Source organism: Pinus tabuliformis, chromosome X, assembly GCF_031772625.1.
Source record: "Pinus tabuliformis cultivar Carrire ecotype Pingquan chromosome X, CPIR1, whole genome shotgun sequence".
Lineage (NCBI taxonomy): Eukaryota > Viridiplantae > Streptophyta > Pinopsida > Pinales > Pinaceae > Pinus > Pinus tabuliformis.
In genome coordinates this window covers 1,451,289,678-1,451,314,285 of record NC_142308.1, presented here as the reverse complement: position 1 = coordinate 1,451,314,285, position 24,608 = coordinate 1,451,289,678, and the positions used below count along the sequence as shown (strand labels likewise).

Below are 24,608 nucleotides of genomic sequence, written 5' to 3'. Positions count from 1 at the left end.
AGACCCAACAAAAGGCGTTGTTTCGAACAGTTTGTAAGTCGCAGGGTAAATGCTGTAAATTGATAATAGACAGTGGCAGTATGGATAACTTGGTTGCCACCAAAATGGTGGAAAAGCTGGGACTGAAGCGGCTTAAGCACCCCACACCTTACAAGGTGTCGTGGCTACAAAAAGGCCACCAGCTATTAGTTGATGAACAATGCGAGGTAGAATTTCACATTGGCAAGTACCACGACACGGTGGTCTGCGATATTATGCCAATGGACGTGTGCCATATACTGCTTGGAAGACCGTGGCAGTATGACCGGAAGGTGACACACGATGGGAAGACAAATTGTTATAAATTTACAAAGGATGGGATCAAACACACGCTTGTACCCATCAAAGAGGAAGACACAGCAGAACCAAGCGGAATAAGAACCTTATTGATTGGAGGAAAACAGTTTGTGAAATAGTTAAAAGAAAATGAGGTCAATTATGCAATTATAAGGAGGACAAGATCGATGTTGCTGAATGCAGAAAAATTGGAACTGCCTGTAGGAATTCAGGAGTTGTTGGAAGAATTCCAAGATATTGTAGTTGACGATTTACCGGATAAATTGCCTCCCAAGAGGAGTATCAGCCATCATATCGATTTTATACCTAGAGCGAGCTTACCAAACAAGGCAGCATATAGGATGAGCCCGAAAGATAATGAGGAAATTCGTAAACAAGTGCAGGAGCTGCTGGATAAGGGACTTATCAGGGAAAGTTTGAGCCCTTGCGCAGTACCAACAGTACTTGCACCCAAGAAGGGTGGAGAATGGCAGATGTGTACAGATTCCCGGGCTATAAACAAAATTACGATTCGATATAGATTTCCCTTACCCAGGATGGACGACATGATGGATTGTCTTAGTGGAGCAGCTTATTTTACAAAGATCGATCTGAAGAGTGGTTATCATCAGATCAGAATTAGGGAAGGAGATGAATGGAAAACAACCTTCAAGACCAATGAAGGGTTGTATGAATGGCTGGTCATGCCATTTGGATTGAGTAATGCTCCTAGTACTTTTATGAGGTTGATGAATGAGATGTTAAAAGAATTTATTGGTAAGTCTGTGATAGTTTATCTTGACGACATTTTAATTTTCAGCAGAACGAAAAGAGAGCATCTTCAGCATGTTCGAAAGGTGTTCGAGAAGTTGCAGCAAAACAAGATGCTAATAAATTTGAAGAAATGCACTTTCCTGCAGAAGGAGCTGGTCTATCTGGGATTTGTAGTTGCAGAAAATGAATTGAAGATGGACCCAGAAAAGATTGCAGCAATCATAAGTTGGCCGTCACCAAAGAGTTTATTTGAGGTACGTAGTTTTCACGGTCTAGCAAGTTTTTATCGAAAATTTATTAAAAATTTCAGTGAAATCTGTGCACCAATGTTAGAGACCATCAAAAAGGCCAGCCAACCTTTTTGTTGGACCAAGGCGGCAGAAAACAGTTTTCAACTTTTGAAACAGAAGATAACGGAGAGGCCGATCTTGAGGTTGCCCGATTTTAATAAACCTTTTCAGGTTCGATGTGATGCAAATGGAACAACTATTGGTGCTGTGCTCAGTCAAGAGGACAGACTAGTGGCATTTTTTAGTGAAAAACTAAATGAGAGTCGGCAGAAGTATTCCTCATATGACAAGGAATTTTATGCAGTGGTCCAAGCTTTAAAACATTGGAGACACTACCTACTGGGCAATGAGTTCGTCTTGTTTTCCGATAATTCGACATTACAATATGTAATGCAGCAGCACAAGTTAAACCATAAGCATGCCAAGTGGGTAGAATACTTGCAGAGTTTTACTTTTGTGCTAAAACACATAAGTGGGCAAGCCAACAAAGTGGCGGATGCTTTAAGCTAAAGAGCCTTTCTCTTACAGGAAAGTAGCATAGAGGTGATGCGATTCGAATATCTGAAGGATTTGTACCAGATGGACACGGATTTCAAGGAAGCTTTTGAAGCCTGCCAAAATCCGGTATTGAGGAACACAAGCCCATGGCTAGACTATAATTTACAGGAAGGATTATTGTTTCGAGGTGGGCAGTTATGTATTCCGGACTGTTCGATGAGGGAGAATCTAGTATGAGAAAAACATAGTGGTGGACTAGCGGGACATTTTTGCATCAACAAAACATTGGAGCAGCTCGGGCATTTTTATTATTGGCCTAAAATGAGCAGGGATGTGCAGAGATATGTAACCAGGTGTAAAGTCTGCCAACTGTCGAAAGGACACAGTCAAAATACTGGACTTTACACACCCCTACCTGTTCCAAGCAGGCCGTGGGATTCAGTCAGCATTGACTTTGTCCTAGGACTACCTAGAATGCAGCGGGGATATGATTCAGTGATGGTGGTGGTAGATAGATTTTCAAAGATGGCTCATTTCATTCCTTGCCGAAAAACTAGTGACGCCACGTACGTGGCACACCTGTTTTTCACAGAAGTTGTTAGATTACATGGCCTACCCAGAACTATTGTTTCAAACAGGGATGTAAAGTTCACATGACACTTTTGGCGCACCCTGTGGAAAAGGTTGGGCACGCAATTGAATTTCAGCTCTGCATATCATCCGCAGATTGATGGACAAACGGAAGTGGTGAACAGGAGCATGGGAAATTTATTACGAAGTTTGACTGGCGAAAATTCACGATTATGGGATCGAGCTCTTGCCCAGGCAGAATTCGCTTATAACGATTCGCCCAATCGTAGCACCAGATTTAGCCCATTTCAGATTTTGTATGGTATGCATCCTCGGGGAATACATGAACTGCGAGATTTGGGAAAGCTAGAACAGAGAAGCGCGGATGGGGAAGATTTTGCAGAAGCAATGAGCGAGCTTCATGAAAAAGTCAAACTAAGATTGCAGGACATCATACAGAAATACAAACAGCAAGCAGACACAAAGCGACAAGAGGTGCATTTTGATGTTGGAGACGAGGTCCTTGCGCATCTGCGCCGAGAACGGTTTCCTAAGGGCACATATAACAAGTTGAAATACAAGAAAATTGGTCCATGCAAGATCCTGCGGAAGTTTTCAGCCAACGCTTATGAGATTCAGCTGCCACCTGACATAGGCATATCACCTATATTCAACGTGGCAGACCTGTTCCCATATCATGCCCAGGCAGAGGATGATAGTGAGGTACAGCCAGAACGGGACACCCAATTTGGAGAAGGTTCTTGGAAGAAACAATTGCCTTCGGCTCAATCCCATGAGGTTGAAGGAATTCTCAGCACCCAGGTAGCCAAGAAGACGCGCAGGAAGGAATATCTGCGTTACCTCATCAAGTGGAGAGGCCGTCCAATGGAAGACAGCTCATGGCTCGACGCGATGCAGATACAAAAGGCTGGCTATTCGGTGGAGGAACTCATGGAACGGAGCCATGAATTTCTTTTACCCCGGGAGCCTGATGCAGGAGCCTCTGGTTAACGGGGCAGTGGTTTCCGAAAAGGACAGAGGACACGGTTCGTTGGATGGACAGTAGATCTGTCTTTGTTTTTTTTTTTTTTATTATTATCTATTTTAATGTACTCTTTAAATTGCCAAAAACAAGGAAAAACAATACTGTTATAGTTTTTAATTTTAATTAGGAACAGTAGTGATTAGGTAGCATTTTTGTGCTTTCCAAACAACCATATTGTGGTTGAGAAATACAAATAAAAACAGAATGTATTAATTAACTGTAGAAAACCGCATAAGGAACAACTATTGAGACTAACGATACAACTGACAACAGTTACCAAAAGAAAACTGTGTTGTAGGCAGAATTACAAAAAGGGTGAAATGAACCATTGTCGGGGTTCGACTTCGTGTCAGCAAACGGAGCAAAGATAATAAGAAAAAAACGTTTTGTGCATCTATATATATATATATATATATATATATATATATATATATATATATATATATATAGTGTTCAGAAGCTGTGTATTCGTGCAAATAAGAGTAATATGCAAGACTGTTGAGTAAGTGTGCTACAAGTGTCGTGCTCAGAAGAGGAATAACGAACTAGAGGGAAAACTGTAACAGAATTCATACAACCAGAATCACAGGTATGTGAAAACACGACACAGGCCTTGTCGTTTTCCAAATTAACAATTCATATGAATACGCCGCACAGTCGGTCAAGCATATATATATATAGAACCCTGATGCAAGTTTTATTTACATACTGTCTGCATTAGAGAGTCAATTTAGGACCACAGACAAGTCACTAACCCTACCGTGAACAAGAACCGACTCACACCAAGATTCAGTATTACAATCACATCCAGAAAACAACGAGGGGCCAACATATGTGAAGAACAGTCTAAAGCCAGCAAACAAGTCCAACATTTGAAGTCGAAACACACTAAGACCAGTTACCAAACACCAAAAGGAAAGAACTACCCATGTTTGCGAACTGTCAGAAGCGTGACAACGGTAACCATGAACAACCCCACCTGCAAGAACATGCGCAGGAAATATTAGTCAAGGCGGCACTACAGCTCGGTAAAAGAAAGACAAAGAGAACCTCTGCAAAAGAGAGAGCATACGAGACAGAGACAGAGCTTACCTATTCACGGAACCAAAACCTCCGGCCAACCCAAGAGGACTCCTGCTCACGAAGGAGCCATAACATTAGTAACAAGAAAAGAAGATTATAAAAGAATCCAGCATAGAACTCAGAACTTACCATGTTCGTGTGTGGAGTTTCCAACTGAGGACGCCGCCATCGAACCACTGAGGACCGTGAAGAGGAGCCGAACCGGTGCCGGAAGCACACGGTAGTTACAGGAGTAACCATTGTCAACAGAGGAAAAAAACCGAATCATACACAGAATACCAATAATATATGCAGAGACGGAAACCCTCTAAGGAGTTAAAACGACGAAAGCTCAAACCATAACAATATTTGACATGCAAGCCGAGAAGCAACGCCATCCAACCTTACCAGAACAAACATAAAACGCCGGAAGAACAGGGCCGTGTCGGGCACATAGCAACGACTAGAGTTGAGAGGGAAACCGGGCGTCGGAACAGTGGATTGAATAACCAAACGACAGGAAACCGCACCCAGAAGCATCGACCGTAGGTCACAGAGCTCGCAGAGCGAAGAAATAAAAACACTAAGTGAAACAGCAAAAGTGAGGAGGGCACGAAGGGTCGAGAACCCTAAACCCCATACAGTCTTGCGGAATTCCGAGGCGGACAACTGTTAAACGGACGGAGGGTTAAGGTACTACCCTCATTAAAACGAATCCATATGGCGCCGATCCCGAATTAAACCACACAATCAACCAACAGACCCATCACATTATTACGTTCACCGCGGATTGTTTACACCTCAGCCTACCAGAGGCGGGACCACGTGGGCTGGCCCCATCATGCAGTACCAGAATAGCAGCAGTACGGTGGGCTGGAATGGGCGTTGCATGTGACACCCGCACGATGGTGGACTACATATCAAAAGACTATTGGAAATTGGTGTGAATGTAGAAGACGAATGCGCTTACGGTTTGGAAGTCCCCACTGTCGAATGAGAGCCGAGAAGCCAAGACGACACAGTTTGTGCACCCACCTATGTCTATGGATGCATACGTGTGTTGTGCAAGCACATCTCAAACTAAGGATCGAAAATTGGAACCCAACGTGGTAGCAGGAAAAGTGACACACACCAGAAATATTCCACATCGGAGCATTCAGAAAGCTATGCAGAATCATGAACATAGTTTACCAAGCGGGACAAACTAATTGGGACCTGTGCGTGCCAGTGGTCCGATGGGCTTATAGGGCCATGTGCAAGAACCTGAGCGTGGAAATGATTCCGAAGACGACAAGCAGAGTTGAGGTTGTAGCTTTGGGAAAGATTCCTCATGCAATAACTGCCATAATTGCGACAACACTTGAGGACCAAAGCGAAGAGATTGTGCAATCGCGCAAGGATGAACATATGCAGATTCAAGAAGCCACTCAACGATGGAACCTTGAGCTTCACAAACGCGAAGAAGATCGGGTACGACTGAAGCAGGAAATCATATTAATAGATGAGGATATCAGAAAACTAGAATCCAAAATCTCGCAAGCATTACATGTCAACAGATGGACAAGGCCACGTATGTGTAGCCCTACAACCACACTAGATGATTGTCGCCGAGATTTTTTGGCTATACTACCATGGCTGCGACCGCACCTTATCAAATAAATTAACTAAGGAAGCGCACCACATAAGGAAGAATGTGAGGCACTGACTGGCGCGAGCGTAACTAAGGAAGGCCCGCGGACCAGGTTGGAAGGTGACTTGATGCCTGCACCAGTAGTGCGACCACCTAACTATCCATAGGAAGCACAGTCTCAGTGCTCCAAGTAGTTGAAAGAGAGCGTGGGACTATAAAAGAGTCTATATGGGAGTTGTGCAACACGGAAGCTACGCACAGGATCAGCACGATGCACAAGTCGTGTTCGCACACAAGGGACTACGCTGCCACACGGATAGGCTAGAAGGTGACCGCTGGTGTCACTGTTCATGACAAGATGTCCAATTTAAGGCAACGAATAGCGGACGACAGGCAATTAAGACACAAATTCATAACTAGATTTGGGACTATCTGCCGCCAGTCTCGCATTAATGAGCTGAATATGGGGGAAATGGTCAAATTTGAATTCCAAAGGGCCTATAAATCACAGGTGGCTCTCCACTGAACAACCCTTGGCGTTTTGAGAATTCAGCTGTTGCATTATCAAGTGGGTATGAACCTGTCGAATTTGGAGGTTGTGAGAGCAAGTTCATGGTTTGAAACATTGCTGAAGGAGACATAGGATTCCCTGATCAGAATAATGTCAACAATCAAGGGAGATGCATAGATCTTTACACCACCGGTAGGGGATGCACCAGAAATCCCTAAATTTTCCCGGATGCCGAGGCCCAAAAAGGACCCACAGGCGGTAAACTGTCTATGAAAGAAAAGGGCAAGATGGTTAACATTGAGATAGATGATGAGGAGGAGGACCTTTAGGCTTTGGTAGAAGAGATTGAACCAGATGAAGAAGTGGCGGAAGACATTCAGCCATTGCGCACTACAGAAAAACTTCCCAAATATGTCCCCCCACGGAAAGGGAAGGAAAAAGTACCCAAGGACGTGGATACCATTAAGAATGCACTTGAAATCCCCACTCCTCCAAGAGGGAATTCTATTTGAGGGTTCAGTCCTGGGCTACATACCCATGATGAAATTTGAAGATTGGGACCTCGTGGAAAGCGAAAAGTTCCCCCATCTGGAGACTAGCCAACTTATGAAACAAAGCATGGAGGGGGTAGTTACAATGTTGCAGCCACGGGAATGGCTACGCGGGCTGGAGGAGGCTAGGCTACTCCACCTACTATGGATTCTACACTTTCACCGGGCACCAATCACGATATTCGTCATCAGGCAACTGCTTTGTCTAGTGCATGAGGGGTACTTGTGGATGGAGAAGCCAATTCCCATTATGGCGGAGCTGATTCATAGGATTTCAAACATTCCCTACATGGGAAGGGACCCCATGGAAATAGCTGGCCAAAGCGAAGACTTGGTGCTCGCAAAATCCATGAAGAAGAAATACAAGTTAGAGAAGAATTAGAGGGGTTATGTGATTACTAGCATTCAAGACAAAGGTGTGTGCATAGCCACTCAGCTGTTGGCAGGAAAAGTGATGAGAAAATGTCATGAAATGAGGTACCAACAACGGTCATTGCGCTGGTCGAGCAATGCGCCGAGGGGGTACAGTTCAATTGGGCACATTTTCTCTGCGAGGAGTTCCTAACAAACTGCAAGGAGGCTCAGGTGCAAGGTAAGACATTCCAGTACGCGTGGTTTCTCTTATCCATCTTGTTAGCTGTAGGGGAATTGCCGGAGGACAATTAGTTTCCTCCCTGGACTAGGACTTGCTAGAGGCAGCGAAATACATGTTGCTTTGGGCGAGAAGGCATGCCACGCACATCTGTGAGATCAAGATCTTCTAGATACTGATAGAGGTGAGCGTACAAATGTGGATCAACAAATGGCCGCGCCTATCCCCCGCAGTATACAATAGCCTGAGGAGCCTTGCAGACTTTAAAGCAGATATGCACAATGTCTATATCAGAGCATGGAAGGATCTGGAGCAGAAACAGACCACACTCCCCTTAATCGCAAGTGATGATGTTATTTTCGCGGTGCTTGACTCATGGCCACCAAAATGGTGTGCACCAGATCTGGAAGCACGTGATGAGACAGTGATTCAAAGATAGAAGGACGCCGCCAAGTAGCTAGCACAACAGAAGCGAAATGAGAAGCTAGCTGAAAAAGTACGGGCTTCATGTGACACAGCGAAGGCCACTGCGGAAAAGGTAGCAGTAGCACCAGCATCTGAGGTAACCATGACGCAGGAAGAGAGAGGCTTGGACCTGACCACAGGACAAGGGACAGATGACATGGCGATAAGCACAGACCCACACACATCATCAACACAGCTAAAGCGGCCATATAGTACGAAATGGACAGGGCCTAGGAAAAAGACCAAGGCTTCCAAATTAGATGGGGAACCTATTACACTGACCAAGGGTGACCTATACGACATTGGTGACATAGTTCACGAAGTCACCAGGGAGGTTCTCCAGGAAGCAATGACGGAGCAACAGAATGTGTTGGGGGCGCTCAGGGTGCAACTCCAGGAACTTCATGTGCAGCCCCCACATCATGGAAGAGTAGCCGCCTACGGGGCTGCGAGTACATCAGCAACCAAGCAGTTTCTGTGGGCCAATATGGCTAATATCGTCACGTTGCTGGAATGAGCACTAACAACAGACAACATGGAGGACAGAGTCGCGGTAGGCCGACTCAAGGGACTTGACCAAAAATTGGCTGCCCTTCCGCAAGAGATATTATACCAGCTGCAGGATGGAGCGATGACAGAGCTCTGCGCTAGGGAAGGATGCATAGTACAGATGCTCAGTGAACAATGAATCAAAATCGAGAAACTGAGCCTCCAACACGATGAATCGTTACCACAGACTCAGTAGTCAGAGCAAATCGTTGAGGAAGCATGTCATCGCATCCCCGAGCTAGAGATTGCAGCAAACTTACCAGTAGGTATGCGGATCCACAAATTGGCCAGTGGATTCTGCGAGGCAAAGGAGGAAGCAACGAGGATCCAGCTAGACCTCAACCTACAGATCGCGAAACTGCAGTTGAAGGCCCAACCCTCTACACCCCCGAAAGTCGGAGTACAATGCCACCGCGCCATTCAATTAGGGTTGGAAGCAATAGAGCGCACCATACAGGATTGCACAGGCTTGTTAGATTAGTCACTCTTCACCCTCACTTCACTGCAGGAAGACCCAATGCTACAACGTTTAGAGACAGAAGCACGGGAGTTGCAGCAGGCCTATGACAATGTCCAGGGGATGACATAGACAGTCGCCCTTACTCAACGACTAGCCAAGATGAGGAAGGCCCAAGCTCTAAAGGAACAGGTGGATGCCGCGCGCCAGAAAGAAGCAGTGCTTAAAGCACACATCTAGCCTTGGCTCGAGAAAGCAATCATGGTCACTGCCACGATCGAGGGAAAGCTGGCCCAGATGTAGGGTACACATGCACTAAGGCAAGAAGGTTCCCCTCACAACGATGAAGTGGAGATTCACGCACAACTGATACAGCGGACAACGGAAGAATGTGTCACAGGCGTAAGCAAAGCGCAGAAGTTGGTGGATGGACTCTGCGCAAAGATCACTGCACCAACAAAGTGACTTGGGACGAGTCATGATGATTGTGTTGGGGGCCTGTTGAGTAGCGGATCCCCCCCATAACATGTTTTTGGGGCTTGAAGCCCGAGGTTTTGGTCAATGTAATGTAAAGTCCCGGCAAAACGCAGGCGTGGAGCGTGAGAGTCTAGGGTTGTTTGCCCTAAAATAATGTAATTTAATATAGAATGTGTCGGCCATGGGATTATATAAATAGAGCGAGGCTCTAAGTGTAAAAGGCAGTCTTGCTCTTAAGTCATATATTCTTTTGGGATGAGGAATTCGCTCTGAGTCTGTAAGTCCGAGTCTTGGGTTGTAGTAGTAGGGAGAGGCTCTACTACTGTGTGCACAGAGGCCTGGTAGAGTCCGCAGATGTGTGCGTGGACCCCTACAGCTGAGTGCACAGTGTGGAGTTGGGATTGTACATGGATAGAAAATTAATAAAAGATAAGTTGATTTTGGAATATTCTGTGCCTACGCTTCTGTTATATTTATGCATCTATTTACAATTTATGATTGCGCGCACTTGTTATGAATGTTGAATGACAAATGAGAATATTCGGCCCACATAATTAAGTTAAGATCTTCAATAAAAGCATAGTAAGGAATAAGGATCTAGATAGCACCTCTTCACGCTCTTTACAGAGCTATGCGGAAGTAGTTGCACAAGTTGTGAAGGATAGACCGCTGCGCGAGGCAGCGCAAGTGCGTAGGTTCAGTTCGCGAACTTCCCAAACTTCATTAAGACATCCCTAGGGTGTGGAAACCTGGTTCCAACACCCTCCCATACTACCTCTAGTGAGACCTCAGTCCGCGCACTGCGGACTGTTGCCGAAAGGGCCGGTAGTTTTGGGATTTGTTTGGCTAAATCACTTTTGAACCTAGGTTAGGCCCCAACAAACCAACAAGTGTCACAATTCAACGTAGCTCTATAAGAATTTAACAATGTGATAAAGCCATTGATGAACACTGTAATGTACTACAACCCTTAAAAAACACTACATTGTAGCATTAGTAAACCAGGATGAACATCAAAATACAACATAATTGTTAAATAATTTCATAAAGGGATATTTCCCTCTTTCAACATTGTAATACAATAATACCACCATTGAGGAACATGGTAGTTTTACATAAGTCAATGAAGATTATTGTTCCACAATGACGTAATCATTAAAGAATATGGTAATCCGACTAAATCATTAGGAAATGATATGATGGGGCATAACTTCCCTTATTGTCTAGTATAAGTTAACATAACCATTACTGTCTAGTATAATTTAACATAACCATTTGGGGATGTATAAGTTAGACTTAAGACAACTGAAATAAATGTCATATGTGACTTAAGAATATTATTAACCTCATAATATCACATTGTGATGCAATACCAAATCAATCATTGTCATCCATAGTAGAAAAAAATCAATAATAGACAACATTATTGACCCACTCAACCATATCATATTATAGTATACATTGTGACACAATTTTGAAGTCAATCGTGGTAAAGCATAGTAAAATATGGGAATGCGTAGTAAATCATAGTCAAACACAGTTAAACAAAATTATCTATATTCAAGTGTGGTTTACCAAACATAACTATGTTCAAGCATGGTTAACAATAGTTAATCAAAGGAAAATATGTTTAACAATTGTATATAATAGTCAACAATAGTCAACATTGACCAACCATCGTCAAATGTGGTTGACTAAAATAAAACCATAAACAAAGATCAAAACCATTATCATGTAGGGCCCACCAATGATTAAACAAAATTAAAAATGGTTAATCATAGTGACATAGTTACCCATAGTCAAACCACATTCAACCATAGATAACCATGGTTAAAACATAGCGAAGCATTTTAAACCATTGCCAACTATGGCCAACCAACTTAATCATTGTGAAGCTAATTTTAAACATAGTCAAACATTATCATCCACAAGCAACCATTGGTTAATCAATGTTAAACAAGCTAAGCAATAGTCGATCATAGAAAACTATTGTCAAAAATATGAAAACATGATTAACTATTGTCAACCTTGTCTAATCAAAATTAACCAGATTTGACAATAACATCTTTAAGCAAATATGACGAGTCATAATCAGATATGATAATTGTTTTAATATTATTGATATTAATATTTTAATTTACGAATATATCAAATTTTACACACATGTCAATTATCTATTACCACTATTATATTATTAAAAATAATTAATTTATATTAATCATTATTATTTAATTTAAAATATTGAAATATAACATCAATTAATATATAATGACTACCTTTGATAATATGATTTTACTTAAAAAAAAAAAGTAGTATCTAAAATTCTAAAGCATCCATTCCGAAAGCTCAAATTATGCAAATTACATCTTCAAATGATTCCAAAAACTCAAATTACTCAAATTATATCTTCAAATACTTCAGATTCAAGCCATTATGGGGTTTTGCTGTCTTCTTCAAATACTTCAGATTCAAGCCATTATGGGGTTTTGATATGTCTCCTTTTTAAGGGATGGGACATCACAATTGTGTCTGATCTTTTGAAAGGACGCTACATCACAATTAGTTTAATGGAACATAACAAAATCACCGACATAAAGTAATTAAACATAACAAAGAAAATTATTAATTTAACACAGAAAAATAAGTGGGACATAAAGTGAATGTTAAACCAACTAAAAATTGGAGAAACTTCATGTAGACGTTATGATATAAATTAGAATATTGTCGTGCCCTTTTGCTTTTAATTAATGAAAGAAAATTATGTAGAATGGGATAATTAATTTTATGACTACGTTATAACAAAAGTAAACTATCATCGTCACTCCACCGCGTAAGAAGGGTATGTTTCATAACTGAATATGATTAGACTGCAGAATTTAATACGGTATTCTCGACCGAGTTCACAATTTTGGTAGATAGTGAAATTAAGAAGATATCTTGGGTATGTTCATAATTCAATATGATTAGACTACAGAATTTAATACGGTATTCTCGACCGAGTTCACAATTTTGGTAGACAGTGAAATTTTTGTTGGAATGAGGTGAATTTTTTTTCAAAAGATTTAACTTTGAAAGTATATAGTGAAAATTGATGCAGTTTTATTAAAATGATGATGATGATGATGGTTAAAGTCCACTGACACCAAACTTTAGTTTATCAGACCTAAATAAACCAATTATGAAGCACTCAAATCTCTGAACTTTGAAAGTTACAAATTAAATGTCTAAAAATTTTTGCTGGATTTTTTCTAAAAACCTATTAAAATTTCAATTATTTTCTAAACAAAATTATAACCTAATTAAATGCACAAAAAATTAGTAAATCTATTTTATAGTCCAATATCATTTAGAGTAACCCACTTTATTTTTAAATTGTTTTTTTATTTTATTTCTTATATAATTTTAAGAAGATATTAGTTTCAGTGTAGTTTTCATATATATATATAAAAAATTCAATATTTTGAAATTAATTTAAATTTAAAACTTAAATACATGTTTAATTTTATAAATATATAACTCAAATTACAAATCTTTTATATTTATATATCTATATATATATATAACACAGAACATAAAGCATTGAGACTACGTAAAACAATAATAATAATTATTGTATAGAGATGGTTCTCTATTTCATATTTCCGAAACACACGAAAAAGCATATGCACAGATGTTCGATGTAACTAAGGACGGACGGATAAATACAAGACGACCATGGGAATTTTTGTTTGGCTTACTTTGAAGTCTAAGTCGAATAAATGAGGAACACTTTAATAAAATTGAAGGATGTCATGAGGTCTGGCAAGTCTACAAATGCTTCGGACCAAATGTATTTTATGTTGATCAATTATTTTTCGTATTGAAGTAGTCTTGCATTTTCAACTTCATTCGCTCTACACATACCATATTTTTTGAATCATGGCAGTTTAGGGAAGACCACGTCTCATTATGGCTGTTTTTGTCGATGTATTGGTATACCACTATGGCGTTACATTGCAATTATTGTTGCTAAGACAGTTTTGTTTAGGTTTATTTATAATTATTAAGTTAGAAATATTGGTTGCAGGACTAAGACTAAGTTTGAACATTTGAATGACAAATGTAAATATTATATGCAATAGTTGCTCTCAGAAAATTTTGAAAGGGGTTGAGTTCCCAGTACGGGATACGTAAAATGTGATTTGGTTGAGTTCCAAGTACTGGATAAGTAAAATGTGATAGTTATTACAATTATTATTCCAAGGATTTCCCAAGATTCCCAGAGAAATAACTACCACCATCAAACATCTTAACTCGAGAGAAGTGATACGTTGAGTGGGGAAGAGTATAAACATAAATGTAGAGAAATGCATGTTAGAGAAGGGAAAAAGAAAGATTTTCTCAAAAAAAAAGTCATAGGTATAAAAAATAGAGTGCAGTCATTAAAGAGGGATGTAGAGAGTGCAGTCATTAAAGAGGGATGTCGCTAGAGTCTGTAGAGGGAAGGAGGAAACATACCACTAAGTGAATTTAGGTTAAGAATTTTGAGTCGCAGGTGAATTGTTAGGAGCAATTAGGTGGTTGGGAGGTGTGACAATCCTAATTAAATTACACTCATGTATGCAATGTAAATGTTTTTGAGAAAAAGGTAAGATGGGTTGAGTAATGGGACACAGATTCCAGAAGGCCAGGGAGGTTACTTGCTAGGATATTTTAAGGTCTCCTTACAACAAAAATTGGAGTTGGCACTTTATAGTTGATAGCTGGGAAAAATGGGAAAATCTGTATCTTCTTATCAAAGTGTGCTTTTAAAATAGTGGACAAGAAAACAGGGACAAGAAAATTTAAAATGAATAATGGATAGGTTGCCAACTAGTAAGTTGTGTTGGCCACTCACTAGAGCCAACAAAACAACAACTAACAACATGAGGAACATGCAGGCAAATGGCACATTTTGCATTCACTCAAAAGATTCTATTAGCATAAGTTACTATCAGGAGGGAGCAAGATAGAGAGAGAGAAATTGGAACTAATGGGACAACGCAATGGAGGGAACAAGAAAATAAAAGAAGGAAAATTCAAATAGCTAGAAAAAGGGGCAGCACAACAATGAATTTAAACAACTAGCGACAAGGAAGTAGGAAGGGAAAAGGAGGATCCAAACTGTGGGGAGAAGGACATTTTAACAACAAAGGAGAAGAACACAAAAGAAGGGAGAAAAATGCAAAGGAGGAGAGGAGAAATATGAAAAAGGAAAAAATGAAGCAGGGAGACTGAGACAAGAAGGAAAAGTGAGGAAGAATGTTGAACAAAAAAGGAATGATGTTTTGATTGGAAAGGGAGCAGGAAGAAAACACTTCCAGGTGAGGAATTAATTGCCTCTCGAGTCCCCAATTGGCCAGAGGGTGGAGATCATGTTTCTAAAAAAGCCATGATTATTCCTCTAAAATTCCTATAGAATTTCTCTAGGCTTCCTTGTCGTAGCTTGATTTTATTGTGGGTTCTTAATTCGCCATGTTTGGTGGAACTACAGTGTTGAATTCTAAAGGGTGGAGACAACTATTCTCTAGACTCCATGTGCACCTTGTTGACACCAACTCAATTGGTGGGTGGAGGTGGAGGAATCTTTAGAGTCCCTAGTTCAACTACTAATTGTGTCTACATCCACGAGAAGAAGGTTCCTCGACCTCTATAATATTGCTCGAGGGTGACAGATGAAAGTGAGAATTTGTCTACAATTGTCTATGGTGGGGTGGAGAGTCTTTTCCCCAACTCAATTTCCCATTACCTTTCAAGATAAGTGTGCTCATATTTTCTAATGATAATGACTGTATTTTCATTTCTAATCTAAGTTAGTGATATCATGGCATTAGGCTTATTTTAAATTTTATAAGTTATATGAGTTGATTGGTATGTTGTTGATATTGTTAACACATGCTAGGACAAAGTAACGAGTTTATGAAATGAGGAGTTGATTTATTTATGATGCTCAACCAAGATTATATTTCAATATTGTGTGTGTCTTGGTTACCTCTTCATAGTAATCAACATGAATATCTTTTCCTAATTATAATGACATACTTCTTTTTTTGCTAGAAGTTCTTACGAGCACTATGCATGCTTTTGTGTGTAAATTGAGATAAATGGCCCTACACTAACATTTCGAATGCATGGATTATTTCACTATAATGGTGATGAGTTGCACTAGTAGAAGTGATTGCTCAATAATGTTAAGGGATATTGTGGAATGATTTCAAACATATTTTGATTGCATGTTTGAATTGCTGATTTATAATGATTTAGTTGAAATGATTTATAATCCCTTAAAACAACTAACATTGAACCTAAATTCTCTAATTTGTCAACTGAGAGGGTTGTGGAAGTAAGGAGAGCATGTTTTCTACTCTGTCAACAAGTTGCTCCAACTGTTTGTAAATTTTGGGAATAAATGCATTAAAAGTGTCATAGACTTGGCATCATGCTTATGATGATTTGTTTCCAAGTTCATTCATCAGTCTTATGGATTCATGGGAAATAAAGTGCTGGTAAAAGTGCTTGAAAATATTGAAAAGTTAGAGAAATTGTGGCATTGTCAAAGTGCTGAAAACATAGAGAAATTAGAAGTGAAAATTAAAATTTTGGTTTAGCAAGTCAGCCAAGTTAGAGGCGAGGAGGTCAACCAAAAGGGTCGGAGCTCTGGTGGGTTTAACCCAAATCTATGGATGATTGACCAAGTAGTTGGTGACCCGTTGGTCAGAGGTTAGGGGTTCAAGTGGTCAGCTAGGTTGAGGGTTGATCCAGTCTCGATCCAATGTAAATATTGTGCCACAAGGAGTCAAGCCAACACTAGGTCACGAGTCTAGAGGCCTTGCATTGAAAACCAAAAAAAATGTGTTACAGGTAGAAGGGGGTTGAGCCTGACTTCCCTTGGGATAAGTTCCTATCATGTAGGTGGTAGTGGAGGTATGTTAGGTTCCACATGGGCTTGCCCACGGTGGGGTGAAGAAATGTAACCTGCCATGTAGGCCACTCCTTGGCTGCCACATGGAGGTCAAGTGACGTCGCAAAGGGTTAAAATGGCCTATATTTAAAGGACCATAACATTTGATCCATACGTCAGATTGAGATGAAATTTATATAATTAGAATCATCTCAATGAGACAGATGAAAAATGTGGCCCACTTGAAGTTTTGAGGAAGTTGGAAAAAGCCAAAAATAATAGATCTTGTTCCAATAACTATACCTTGGGAGTTGGGACTGCATAGTGACCACCTCCTTCTAACTCTAGTTGGTTTATAGGGTTGGGGGGAGTTTTATAGGTGGTATTAGAGTTTCCAAGTTCAACATCTTAGACTTGGGGGGTTCTACCATGAGCAAGTAACAACATGCTCCTGCAAGGAGTCTCATGTTGATATTTAGGAAATCAATAAGACAAACATTTAGGTGTTAAAATGTTGTCTGTGATTAGCTAATTGCATGCATGGATGATTTTATTATCCTATGATTTATTTATGTATCATGGTACTAATAATTGATATGTTTTATTGTCATTTATGAGCAAAGAACTTGTGTTTACAAATAAATTTTACTAATGATGTAGGCATGTATATTAATACTAATGATTTGTTCATCAAGTGACATTAGTTTTCTGACATGGGTTGTTTGATACAATTGAACTTACTATAAAAACTATACAAAATCAGGTTCATGGCATGATCTATTGTTATTATTTATATTATCATGTATCTAATAATTGAATGTGAATGACAACACATCACAAGCAGCAAAAGACAATTAAAAGAAAAAGAAGCGAGGACAAGAATGGTACAATATAGCTCGGATCGGTCACAACATGGATATGAAGAAGAAATCGTAAGTGAAGAAGAGAGATCAATTGGCCAAGGGGGAGGAGAAAACTCTTTCGATTAGATGGACACCTTGAGGAGCCTAAGGGAAGACATCCAAAGCTTCAAAGCAAATAATGAAAGATTGATAAAGGCTCAAGAGAGGCAAGATGAGGTGAATTAATTGACATTGGAAAGCCTCTTAGAATTACAGAGATAGAGGAAGCATGAGTTGGGAGCTACTAATAAAGACAAACAAAGACCTTTAGGGTTCATAAAAGAAATGGGGTAGATGGAAGCAAGTCTAGGAATAGGCATAAGAAGGAAAGTAGGATACCGTGAGAGGGAATGCATCATTAAGCACCATAAAGAGAAGAACCATCACTTTGGTAGACATTCCGATTGTGCTACCAAGAGGTACCATCACAATCCTCATCATCGTCATCATCATAAAATAAAGACAGAAAATGACCATATTCTAGAGGATTTCGAGACGGAAAAACCACCCACACTTGATGGAGAGATGAAGAAATTTGAAGATGTGGAAGCATGGTTCCTTGGGATGAGGAAATTCTTTAGAATGCATGACTATTCATAGATTATGAAGGAAAAGACAACGACCTATAGTTTGAAAGGAAGAGAAGGCATATGGTGGCAGGATTTGAAAATTTTCAAGGCCATCAAAGAAAAATGATTGACTTAGAGCGAAGTTGAAAAGCTCTTATGTGGAAAATGTTTATCAAATATTATTATGACAACAAGGAAAATGAATTTTATGAGCTAAAAATGGGATATCTATCAAACAAAGAATACATTACTAGATTTCTGGAATTGTTGAGATTGTGCCATATCTCAAGGATAAGAAGGAAAAACTTCAATGATTCATCAGTGAGATGCCCATGTCATTCAAAGAGCACATTGAGTTTTATGAACCTCAATCTTTGGATGATGTCATAAATAAACTAAAACATTGTTATGAACAAGAAAACCTCAAGCTATAATATACAAGTGATTGGAAAGAAAGAAGCAATGTTAAGGACAAGTAAAAATGGCTCAGAGAAATCATGGAAAAGAAGGAAGGCATGCTCACAACCAATACAAATCAATTTTAGCAAAAAATTAATCCAAGTGCTAAAGATAGTGTGCATCAACATGAAAGAGAGCAACGTAGGTTTGAGGGTAAAGAGCCATTGAAATGATAGATTTTTGGGGATATAGATCTCATTAATAGAGTATTGGTCATACTAATAAAATAAAACATCCCACAAGGAAGAAAGAAACAAAATTTTTACTTGGAAGACCCAACAATATATGAGGTAAAACCATGTGGAAGCATTGACCACTACAAGGAAATATCAACATTTCCTTTATCACGAGTAGAAATTACATACATTACACTGGTGAGCCCAACTCCCAATAAATTTACACATAATGGATGAATTCAACTTTGTTTAAAAAAAATTGTCAATGAATTACATTCAAAGAAAAATATATATTACATAATAAAAAATATTATTTTATTTAGATCTTTACTAAAACTAATTTGAATTTTTTTTCATGGAAGAAAAAATGATCAGATTCCTATTGAATGAAAGGCTAATTACATATGACATTATAATCCCAAAGGGAAATACTCCGGAAGAAATTGAATGACCAGAAAATGTTGCAATTAGTATCTGATTCACTAATGTATCTCAAAATAGAGTCTAATAGATAAAGGATGGATAACTTATATTAAATCAAAACATAGGAAGGAAAAAAATAAACAATTGAAGATGTTCAAGGAAATATAAAAAAAAAAAAAAAAAACTAAAATTGCTCTCCAAAAAGTCGACTGAGATCTAGAAAATTGGAAAAGTGTCGAGCTCTACAATATATCCTCAATCATAACTCGAAAATGCATGATTCCCACATTGCTGAGGAGGCCATATTTTGGAAAGATTATCTTCCACAATGTTTTTTGGCTTGCAAATGTGTGAAAAATGTACTTATGTAAACCATGATTACAAGACTTTGATCCAACACATCTAGTTGCATAAAAGAAATTAAAAAAAAAAAAAAACCCTAAAATTCTTCTCCAAAAAGTCGACTGAGATCTAGAAAATTGGAAAAGTGTCGAGCTCTACACTATATCCTCAATCATAACTAGAAAATTAATGATGCCCGCATTGCTGAGGAGGCCATATTTGGAAAGATTATCTACCACAATGTTTTGTGACCTGCAAATGTGTGTAAAATGTACTTATGTAAACCATGATTACAAGACTTTAATCCGACACATCTAGTTGCATAAAAGAGGAGGGGAAAAATTTGATTTATCATTAATCCAATCATATGATGCTCTAGAGTAGCCAAAAACATGTAAACAGTGGATCCTAATTATAGCACAAAGAAGCGATCCCCACGTCACTGTAATTTCAGCCCAAAGTGTTGGTTCAGGGGCCACAGGACCAGAACATGAATACATTTAAGTTTTCTTGAAGAAGGATATGCACCCCCACATCGACTTCCTTTAGAGTTAGTCATGCCATCCAAAAATCTAGTAAGAAGGTTAAGCCGAGCGAGGAGGGATCCAGAATCTGACGCCGAGAATGGATGGGAGATGGACGATATTCCATGAAAAATGGACAAATGGTATAACATATTTTGTCCCGTTCGAGACGCCTATCCTAAAATATGACCGAGTTGCAAGATCACCAGATAAGCGACATAATAAATAAGGGGAGTGTTCTGAAGGTTTTGTGTGCTGAAAGAAAATCAAGTATACAAGATTCAAGCGAGGGCCACATACAAATAGATAAAATGGAAAATAGGGAAGTTACCTTATGCCAGATAAATCTTGAGACCGAGGAAGTGATGAAGAGATGATAGGAATCTTCATATGATTTCTTTCATGTACAACAACATCCACGTCCATGGAAACCTATTCTGTGGAGGTTGTCTCAGGATAGAATCTTGTTCCTCAACACAAGCCATCCAAAAATCTTGATCTGAACTAGCACACACCAATTCTAATGTGACATATATATAACATTAGGTGTAGTTGAAGTAGGTTTAAAGGATAGGTAGTAGTTGAATATCTGTTAAACTAAATCAAGATTGCACAACTATTACAACAAGGCAAGGGGGAGTTGAAGTAATAAATAATCTCGATTAAGAAAATAAAAAAGAAGTTGGGGTGATGGAAAATGGAGAAGACATGGACCGGAAGGTGGCCACAGGGAACACATCTTGCAAATTGTGCAAGAGTATAGATTGCAAATCTGGTAAATTTAAGGAACTATTGAAAGAATTACAGAGCTCTTTAGCAAACATTCTTGGAGCTTTCATTCAGACATTAGGGCCTACATCAATGGAGAGTACCAAGAAAAGGGCAGTGGATATGTAGGAAAGGAAACCGGTGGAATAAGTTTAAGAAAGTTGAACGGACCAATGGAGTCAGAAGAATGACGATGGAGCATCACCACAATAAAAACAAATGCACTATAAATCATGGTATAAGTTAGCTGTATTTGGTTTTTAATATTAATTTAAGTTGTACTTTTCCATCAAGTTGTGTGTCTCTCTCTGTGCAGAACTCAAAATAATCTTAATAGTACAGTGAGTTAGCATGAAAATAATAGTGAGTGGATTTACTTATTTTTTTGTCTTTTATCTATAGTGGTATTTTATAGAGTTCACAATTTTTTCTTAGAAAATAATAGAAATTTAGGTAAGATTTTGAATAAATTTAACATAATTTTTTGGAAATACTAATTACAGTAGTATAGATTCAATATTTTGGGTGCCACAATGTTCTAGCTGATGCTGAATTCATTTCCACTATCATCATAAAAATGATTCAAACACCTCATATTATATTTTTTTCCTTCACCAGATTTTGACAAAAAAAAGATTTATTTCTCAGTAAAATTTTAGCCTCGGTAAACAACGCCTTAAATATATTGCAATGATACTACATAATATACACGCAAGTTGAAGATATTATTGCTTGGTATTACATGTAAATTGTGTGGATATATAAAGTGTTTTCAAAAATTTCGAGACGATCTCAAATTTCCACTCTTAAATACTCGGAAGATTCATTGAGACCTCTAATACATCATGCAAGTTGGGCTTGTTCATCATAGGCGTTCCTATATCGACCGAAGGTGGATGGGGCACCGTTGATTTTTATTTTATGTTTTAAATGAATGGCATAGATTTATTCTCAATGGAATATGCCAGTAGATGCTTCGTCTGAGTCGTAGATTGACGGCTCAGGCACGAGAGAGCGTGAAGCATTGCAATTTCTGGAATGCTTCATTTACCCGTCCTCGTGGAGGACGCATATTGCCGCTGGTAATATGGATTTGAGATACCTAAAGGCATTTCATTGATGGCGCAAACGTGGCCATGTAATCTAAAATGCCATGCCATGTCTCGGATCCACTACTGATTTTATGATACATTGTTGGTTTTATGAAGGCGTTTGAAATTGAAATGCCATTTCCCACTTGTTGGATTATACTGTACCAGATATTGGAATGGATTGAGATTGTTTTTCACGTCTGCACAATAGGCCAAACATATGTGTCATGCTTCTATTATCAGACATGTATCAGATGCGCGACATGATCACCCCTGGCCTGGATCCACAGTGTCAGGCCATGGATCCTCACAAAGTCTAGGAACATTTTGAGGACTTTTTTGAAGACATTTTCGAGGAGCTTAACAAGTTCAGGGAGATCGAAAACGTAAATACTTGTGGTAACCTTGCTGATCACATGGTCGAAAATGTTTACGTCTATTTTAGAGAAGAAGAATAGGCGGCGGTCGCTTTCAAGGCCATGCAAGGTAGCTTTTATTACGGTTGGCTAATTATTGTTGATTTTTCCCCTGTTACAGATTTTTGTGAAGCTACGTGTAGGAAATTTGAAGGAAATAAATGCAACCTAGGTGGTTACTACAATTTCATGCATGTCAAGAAGATAAATAATGATTTGTGCAGAAAGCTGATTGACCGATTTCGGAGGTTCAGAGGTCGTCGTAGCCCTTGCAGGAGCCAAAGTCTGATTCCTCTCCCTTCTCCTCGGTTTCGCCTGTACAATGACCGCGGGAACAAGGGGAGGTATGGCGATCGAGATTATAGAATCAGCGATAAAGACATGCAGCGAAGCGTTGTTAGAAAGACATAGAGCTGCAGCCCGAGGCAGAATCGAAGCCCGGTCAAGGATGGGAGTGTGGAGAGGAGGGCCAGAATCGAAAAGTGGAATAGGGAAAGGTAAGAACAAGATCCATCCTTTTCTTACAATTATATCCATCAATGAATGGACTTTTTGTTAGAATATATGGAGATTAGGTAATTATTGTTAAGTAGTTGTGATTGTACTTTTCTTGGATATTCAGTTCCTATCATTCAGGGATTTGATTTAGTATTTCTAACTAAGTGTATCTATTTAATATGGGAGATTAATGTGAAGCCGAAGTGGCATATTTGCTTTTAGGAGCTCCTGGTGATCCACACCTGTGAGCTCCTCTAGTGTTGTTTGCCAATTCATGTCTTCCATATGCAACTGTTGACATGGTATCAGAGCTGTGGTGGGCTCCAGTATTGTAGCAATAATGCTACAACTCCTGGGGCTCCCTATCTCTAATTTTATCAACCCGGTAGTTCGTACAAACTTGGAAGCGACGGTGTTGTATGCACAAGTACTAGCTCTTGTCGCAGCTGTCACTTGGTCAGCTGGCACAAGTCCGCTAGGGCTCAAGCCAACTTCTATATGCTCTCAGAAGAAGCTTGCTAAATGATGGACGAAGGCTATCTCAAGGGAAATTGATCTACTTTGCAAAAATGAACCGAAAGCCAACCAAAGCATGGAAACCCTAGTAAACCCTAATCCGACTAGTTTAACCTCTATGATGCAATAGTGAGAGTGCAACTGTCTAAAAAGGATGCCATTACTTCTAATGATGTGAAATGCATGAATTCAAACTACTTCTATGAAGGAGAACATTGTTTTTGTATTTTTGCTTAAGTGATAGAGTGATTATGAATTTGTCTCTTATTAGGGTTTGGCTGTGCAGAGGTGGTGCGAAGGGAGAGAAAGCTTGGGAAAGGTCAGGATGGCTAGGAGAGGTCCCAGAGGGTCCCTAGCATTAGTCCACAGAGGTCTACAACATTCGGATGCTCGGCAACCAAGTTTGCAGGCTTCTACAGGATGTCTGCAGGGGATCCTACAAGAAACTAAGGAATTCTACAGGAAGTCTGCTAACTTCTACAGGATGTGCTGTAAGTGGAAGTTTTGGGTGATGGTGAAGGGATGGAATGGTTTGGGTGGATAGGTGAGGTGGAGATGGAACTTGTGATGGCTCAGGGGCAGAGAAATAGGACAGAGAATGAGTGCACGAAGTTGGTTGGTGAATAGAAGGATGGCAGCAACGAAAGGTAAAAAAGATGAAGCTACGTGGCAATGGATGAGTTGGAGGGTAAACGAGCTGGACAGAGGCCAAGTAGGGCTTGAGGAGAGGTCAAGAAGAAGAGGAAGGAAGTGGAATGATATGGAGCAGTGTAAATGAAACAAATGACTTATGTCTTGCACCAAAAACGAGAATTTATTAACCTATGATACCTGTGCCATTAAACCTATGAACAGCAATGTAAAACCGAGAAAAGAAACCGTGCATGGAATGGAAAATGTAGAAGTATGGTTCAAGACCAAAGTGCATGGATGGATCTACGATTAAGGTAACTGTGTTGCAGCTTGCATGAACGTGAAAAGACTGCGTTTTTTTGGTGGTTGGTTCAGATTGCACCCCAATCCCTAACAGAGATGGCAGTGAGGTCCTTTCAACCTTTTCTGGAGCTCCAATGAATTACAACTATCCTCTTCTAACCTAAGCAACTGGAAGCAAATTCACCATAAACTAATCCTATTCAATCTCATAAAAACTAAATCAGCAGACTGTAAATTCGAATTGCATGTCAAAGTAAAGAAACGAAGTGCTGGAACGAAAGGC

The 24,608-nt window shown here is 39.5% G+C and overlaps 1 pseudogene; it reads left to right on the top strand.

Annotated features, from left to right (window-relative positions):
* Positions 1-5,805: 5,805 nt before the first annotated feature.
* LOC149145480 (splicing factor U2af small subunit B pseudogene) lies at positions 5,806-22,876 on the top strand (annotated as a pseudogene).
* Positions 22,877-24,608: the final 1,732 nt, after the last annotated feature.